Source organism: Arvicanthis niloticus, chromosome 14 (assembly GCF_011762505.2).
Source record: "Arvicanthis niloticus isolate mArvNil1 chromosome 14, mArvNil1.pat.X, whole genome shotgun sequence".
In the NCBI taxonomy this organism is placed as follows: domain Eukaryota; kingdom Metazoa; phylum Chordata; class Mammalia; order Rodentia; family Muridae; genus Arvicanthis; species Arvicanthis niloticus.
In genome coordinates, this window is record NC_047671.1 from 3,286,349 (window position 1) to 3,294,049 (window position 7,701).

The following is a 7,701-nucleotide window of genomic DNA, read 5'->3' on the forward strand; positions in this document are numbered from 1 at the left end:
AGCGACTCTGGCTTGAATTAACAAGCCTTCCAGAATTCATCTCCCCTAGGAATGAACATTCTAACGTGTGTGTGTGTGTGTGTGTGTGTGTGTGTGTGTGTCATGGAGACACAAAAAGACAGAGACAAACATAGACAGAATAATAAAATAATATCAGGCAGTGAATCTGGGATGGAAAAGGAGGAGGGGTGACATGGTTCAGGTTGGAAAAATAGGGGGAGAATGATGGAATTATATAATATCTTAAAAATTAGAAAATAATTAAAAATAGCATCTTGAGGAATGGAGATGTAGTTCAGTGGTAGAGTGGATACTTAGCATGCACAATGGCTTGGATCCAACACCCTATGCTCTAAAACAAACAAAATCTCCAAGAACTTACCCTACTGTTACAGTTTATCTGTTAATGAAGCTGGGTATTTGGATTTTCTTTTTTGTGAATTGTCTGCCTGTCTCCCTTTCCCATTTACATACTGTTTTCTCATTTTCTTGTTGATTTTTGAAAATTGCTTTTCTAATGTAGACAATAATACATTTGTCAATTTTCAACATCAAACATGACTTTTCATGGGAGGTTCAGAGAGGGGGTAACCTGGGAGAGAGAGAAGAGGGGGAGAGAAAAAAGGGGACAGGATCAGGTACTGGAGTGGATTGGAGAGAGGTACAGAGGGTCAGGAAATCGAATAAAAAATGTAGCAGTGGGAAATAAGGAGATGGGGGTTGCCACTGGAGTGTCCCAGACACTAGGAAAGCAAGAGCCTCCCAGGACCCAAGGGGGATGACTAGCTGAAATGCTTAGAGAAGGGGAGAACCTGTAGAGATTACCTCCATTAGAAAGGCACAATGCCTAGTGACGGATAGGGTCACCCACCCCACCCACTTCAAAGTTTTTAACCTAGCAATGTTACTATCCAAATTAAAGGCAGGGACAAAAATGGAGCAGAGACTGAAGTAAGGGCCACCTGGGGACCTCCCAACCTGGGGATCCATCCTGTCTGCAGAGACCAAACCCAGACATGGTTGCTGATGCCAAGAGGCACTTACTGACAGAAACCTGGTATGGCTGTTCCCTGGGAGGTTCTGCCTGTACCTGACCAATACAAATACAGATGTTCACAGCCAATCATCAGATTGAGTTTGGTGAATTGGAAGAGTGGAGTGGAATTGCAACCCCATAGGAAGAACAATGTTGACTGGCTAGGCCACACAGTACTTCCAGGAACTAGACCACCAACCAAGAAGTGTACAGGGACAGATCCATGACTCCAAATACATATGTAGCAGAGGATGGCCTTGTCTGACATCAATGTGAGGGGAGGCCCTTGGTCCTGTGGAGGTTTGATGTCCCAGCATAGGGGGATGCAGGAGGGTTGGGGAGGGAGTTTGTGGGTGGGGAAGCACTCTCATAGAGACCGAGAGGAATAGGGGGGGGGCAGTTGTGGAGGGGTAACCTGGAAGAGGGATATCATTTGAGAGGTAAACAAATGGAATGATTAACAACAACAAAAATTCTCCTTTTGTTTGTTTTATTGGTGTGGTGACTGAATTATGCTTGGCCTAGGGTGTGGTACTATCAGATGCGGCCTTTGATGGAGGTGTGTCATTGTGAAGGCAGAACTGATATATATGAAATATGAATGCTGATGATCCAGATCTGCAAAGGCCCGATGAAGAGACCATTAAAGAGATAACAGAAAGGACAAGAGCAGCCTTGCACAAGTTACTGTCAAGGAAGCTTGCTGTGGCCACGCCAATTCCTGCAGCTGACAAGGCGGCTCCTGCTCAGTATATCTGCTACACACCATCTCAGCAAGGAGGAGCATTCAGTTCTGGAGCTAAACAGAGAGTCATTTGGATGGTAGAAATTCAGAAAGACCCAATGGAACCTTCAAGATTCAGGATTCATAAGAAACTTCTGGGCCACCTTCTCCTGTGGCACCTGTAATGCCTCTCCAACGCAGAAGAAGCCTGTTAAAGAGTAGCAGGACTGGAAGATCCTGCCTTGTATCTCCAACTGGAAGAACTCAAGGGTTATAGGATTCCTTTCGATAAACGAGAGGCTGCTGATGGAGGAGGGCTGCAGCCTATACGTATAAATGCAAACTTTGCCAAACTGGCTGAAGCGCTGTACCTTGCTGAGCAGAAGGCTCGTGAAGGTGTGGAAATGTGAGCCCAATTGGAGAAAAAGATGGCTCAAAGAGAAAAGTAGAAACAAGAAGAGAAACTTAGAGAAATGGCCCAGAAAGCCAGGAGAGAAGAGCTGATATGAAAACCCATGTGAAAAAAGAGGATGGAGAGGCCCGGGAAAGGGATGAAATCCATCAGGACAGGCAAAAAGAGAGGCAGCATGACCAGAACATTTCCGGGACAGCTCCAGAGAAGAGGTCAAAACCACAGAGAAATGAGAATCGAGATATCAGTGAGGTCATTGCTCTTGGAGTGCCCAAACTGCCAACTTCCAATGAAGGCTCTTCAACCAATCCAAGGGTATGGACAGTGGCTTTACAGGTGGAGAAGACGGAGTTTACAATGTTTATGATCAGGCCTGGAGAGGTGGAAAAGATATCTATAGGCCCAGTAAAAACCTGGACAAGGACATGGATCACGATGACCTCGAAACCAGGATAAAGACCAACAGATTTGTTCCTGATAAGCTTTTCTGGTCCAGACTGTAGGCAAAAAGGCTGAGAAGGATCAGTTCACTTTAAGGAAAATCCTTTTGGTTTGGAAAAGTTTTCCCACAAGCCCAATAACACCATGGTTCTAAAAGACCCTCTGAAAGCAGTCACCCCAAGGGATATGACCATGAAGGCAAGAAGAGGAAGGAGCAAATAGGCCTCTTGAAACGAAAGCTGACATATCCAGCAGAGGACTGCCTGGTCTAGCCTCCATGAGAGAAAATGTATCTAACTCTCGAGAGGCTTGAGACCCCAGAGAGTGGGGTCTCAAGCCTCTCGAGGCCTGGCAGGGTGTGGTGTGGTGTGGTGGTGAGGAGTAGGGACCTGCTCTTTGAGTCAAGGGAGAGATAGAATGGCATGAGGAACCTTTGGAAGGAGGACCTGGAGGGGCATAAAGACTGGACTGTAAAAAACAAGATTAAAGATAATAAAACGAAAAAGAAATAAAACCATGACTTTGCTTTCTTTTTTATGTAATATTCTACTTATTTTAAATTTTATTTGTTACTTTATTATTTTAGAGTTTCGAGTTAGTGCAGGCTACGTTATAATCCAAAATCCTCCTGCCTTTGTCAGCATGATGATATTACATGTTTATTCCTAAATACTAAGATTACACTGGATTTTAAAATGACTCCTCAGCTCTCTTCTCTTTGCTTTCTTACATGCTAATTTAATGCTCAGGTTTTCATGAATAATGTGTTTGCCTCTGGCTATTTGGACTTCTGGAAAGCCCATTTTTCCATAAGTATGTGTCCATTAGATTAACATTTTGGTTCCTCTATCATGTTAGTCATGATGAAGTCACTGATGAAAAATTGATGTAGTGCGTATTCCTGTCAACCTGACTATATCTGCAATGAACTTCAATCCAGAATTGGAAAGCTCACCTCTGATCCTGATCTTGAGGCTGGGAGATACAAGTTTCTGACTTGGATCTTGGCATAGAATCTTGAGGTATAGTGGCTATGAATCTCAGAAGACTAAAGCAAGGAGATCTCTGAGTTCAAGATCATCTGGGGTAAAGCAAGTCCCAGATCCGGGAGCGGTGGAACACACTTTTAATCTGGGCAACACCTCTGCTGGAGACCTATATAAGGACATTGGAAGAAGGAAGATGTTCTCTTCTTCAACTTCTTTCTTTGTGGGACTGACCAACTGCTAGATCCTTGGGCTTCCATTCACAGCTGCTGCTGACAATTGTTGGGGAATAGGAATACAGACTGTAAGTCATCAACAAATCCCTTACTATATAGAGACTGCCCATAAGTTCTGTGACTCTTCAGAACTCTGACTGATACAAGTGCCTTGTTCAACACTCAGTCTGGAAGCCGATTCTTGTACTAGTTAAGAATCAACACAAACACCACAGCTGGACAATGTGCAGAGAATAAAAAGTTTGGAGCACTCAGTCCTAAATAGGACACCTTTATCAAACAGTGCCCCTAAGGGTTCAGGTTTATATGCAGAGGAGGAGGTAGGCAGGTTGTAAGGGCCAAAGGTAATGGATGACACCGAGGAAATAGTGTCTTTCTAACACAAAAGACCTAGATACACCTATGAGCTCACAGAGACTGTGACAGCATGCATTTGAGACTAATAAAAATTCAACCAAAACAAAAATCCCAGCAATAAGAAGGGAAAGTAGATACAATATTACACCCCTAACAACAAAGATAATCACAGCGGACTGTTACCCATCAGCAAAGAGAAAAGTGTTTTCAGTTTTCTCATGTTAGGGGCCTGGAGTACATTAACTACACAGTAGGGCAGGTGTCATGCCCAAGAATAGTTTGCCAACACAAATAAACTCAATGTGTTTTATTGACTTACATTTTTTGTCTTGTTTTTTTGTTTTTTTTGCTTTTTTGTCATATTGGTCTTTGACTTGCTTGATGATTTTCAGTGTGTGTGTGTGTGTGTGTGTGTGTGTGTGTGTGTGTGTGTGTGTTTTCTTGAAAGAGAGAAAGACCTAATGTTGGGTGGGCAAAGAAGTGGAGAGGTTCAGAGGGAGTCAAAGGTGGAAAAAATGATCAAAAAAATTTATTTATAGAAAGAATTAAGTTAAAAACACATTAAAATTGGACTCTTGTTCCAATTTTAAATGTACCCACAAGAATCTGCAGGGCAATTGGAGGAAATATTTTAAAATGTTAACTATATTACAATTTCCATGGATAATATTATCTAGGGTTTCCCATTCCAATGAGGTTACACATCACTCCCCATAGCAAATATGATGTTCACTTTTTGTGCCATTTCAACACTGCTAATATAGCTTCGCATCCTGTCTGCACAACAAAATACCATGGAATCTTTAACTACTGACACTATGTATGAGAAAGTGACGGTAGTACCATGATTTTTGGCAGTTGCCAGATGATACAAATACCTGCTAAAGTTTTAGAACCCTTGTTCCACCAAAGTACTTGTTTGTTTTTATTTGAGGAAGACAAATGTACTTCACCTTTGAGGACTGTCATGCACATTGGCCAACTGATTGATAAACAATTTAGAGCTCCTACTCTCTTGTTCAGCAAACTGCTATTGTGTCAGTTACAGGCTAATGATCTGTAGTCTAGTAGGTAGTCAGTACTCAATCAAGGACTATTTAACATGGGGGTACCAAGATCTTGTTTCTTGATCCAAGAATTGTTCTAGATGTGTGCTGTAATTTCTGTGACCCATTTCCTCATTGAATTATACAGAAGCAAGTTTTCAGGTAAGATCCCACTTTTCACTGTCTTTCTTTCTTACCTTGCCATGTATCCTCCCCTTCAGCAACAGTCTTCATTATTACATTCTGCATTCGGAGAATACTGATTAATCACTGTCTTAGGATTTTTACTGCTATGATAAAACACCAAAACCAAAATCAAATTAGGAATAAAAGGGTGTATTTTGCTTACAGTTCAGGTAGTAGTCCATCAACAAGAAAAATCTTGGTGGGCACTCAAGTGAGGCAAACACCTAAAGAAAGGGACTTAAGCAGAAGCCATAAAGGGGTGCTGCTTACTGAATTATTTCCCATAACTTGCTCATTCTGCTGTATTTTTTACTGTAAGACATCATACACAGAGATAGCAATGCCCACAATGGGCTGGACCTTCTTAGATCAATAACTAAGAATATGCACTACAAAATTGCCTGAAAACAGAACTTATCGTGGCATTACCTAAAGCCAGAGTTCCCTACCTAACTGACATCTACTGGTATCAAGTTGGCATATGACTAGCCAGATAATCAACCCCTTGTCAACTTGACACACCAATGTAGCACTATTAATAACTTTTTCTTTTTAGCTCATTCCCAAGGTTGCACATTAATATCCCAATGTAAACATACTATAATTTCAAAGGTTTTACAGTCTTTAAAGTTCAATATTTTTTAAAAATCAGTTTCTTTACAATATACAATCTGTTTAAAAATTTAAATCTTTCTAAAACTACAAAGTCATTCTAAATGTGAGCTCAAGAAAAGAAAGCAAAACTTAAATACTTAAATACTTCATTATTTCAATAAGAAAAAACAAGGACAGAGTTGCAATCAAATTAAAGCAAATGGAAGCCCAAAAGTGTAAAATTCACTGGCAGACTTGAGAAAATCCTGGGGTTCATAATCCTCTATGGTCCAAATAGAGGATTATGATTCTTACAACACATAGCACGTATCATAGGTTAGGTTAACCCCATGCCACAACCACTGTCACTCTTACTGGTCATCTATAGTACCTTTATCAACAACCTTCCAAAGCTCTTTTCAGGGACTCTAACTCTATGACATGTTGCCAAGCCTCTTTCAAAATAACTTATGAAACACCTTAACCTCAGAATCTGTGGTCCTCGTGGGCTTAAGAGTAATAATTAGAACTAAAATCACTAAAGTTGAACCTTTGTTTGGCTGGGCCAATCAGAATCTTCTAAGAAGTGATGCCTTGGTGTCAGCACACAGACAGTGTATCCAGGTGGAGCTAAGGCTAGATCTCATGATGCCTGCCAAATTTTGTAATGCAAGAATCTCTCGTGTTATTGGCTTTGAAGTCTTGAAGGTTTATAGAAAGCTTGGCACACTGAGAGGTCAAGACAGGCCATTGGTGAAGGTATTCCTTCAGTATCAGTGCCAACTCTCTACTTCTCTCTGTCATATCAATACCCCACTCCTGGTATTAATTTCTGTCGTAGTTAAAGTTATCACAGGAATAGACAAAAAGCAAACTTGTACAGTGCAAGGTCTCTTGCAGTTAAACTTGTAGACAGCAGTCTATCACTGAAGTTAAGGCAAAAACTCCAACAGGTAGGAACCTAGATCAGGAGCTGGTGTGGAGGTCATGGAGGAGCTCTACATATTGATTTGCTCTCAATGGAGTACTTAGCAATTTTTTTTTAATACATATATGGCATTTTGAATAAGATTGGCTTACATAGCTTCATGTTTGATTATTTGGTCCCCATTTGGTTGAATTGCCTAGGAAGATTTAGGAAGTATGACCTGTGGGTTGATTTGTTTTATTGTAGGCAGACACTGAACTTTCAAAAATATGGTGCTGTACCTACTGTGTTTTCTGCTTTCTATTTCTGGATCAAGCTGTGAATTCTCAGCTCTTCCCGACACCATGCTTTAGTTCTGCCATGGTTCTGTGTCTCCAACTCATAGAAACTTTAACTCATAGAAACTTTCCTTTATAAACTGCATTTGCAACAATGATTTGTTACTTCAACAGAGAAGTAACTAATACAACAACCCAGGACCACTTGATCTCATGGAGATCCTCACCCACATTAGGTTTGGCACCCATATTAGTGCCTTCTTATATCAGTCACTAAATAATAAAATATTCTAAGAATAACCTATAAGCAAATGTTAAGGATGCATTTTCTCAATTGAAGTTCTTCCTTTTCAAGGGAGACTCAAGCTTTTGTCAAGTTGACAGAAAATTAGCCAGGGAAATCACTATATTAGTTAATTTGCTTATATTCTTCTTTATGACATAGTTATCTTTTTAGAAATCAGAATATATCTTTCT

At 40.7% G+C, this 7,701-nt stretch overlaps 1 pseudogene; it reads left to right on the forward strand.

The window, feature by feature from the left end:
• Nucleotides 1-1,633: 1,633 nt before the first annotated feature.
• LOC117720057 (SNW domain-containing protein 1 pseudogene) lies at nucleotides 1,634-2,835 on the forward strand (annotated as a pseudogene).
• The last annotated feature ends 4,866 nt before the right edge of the window (nucleotides 2,836-7,701 follow it).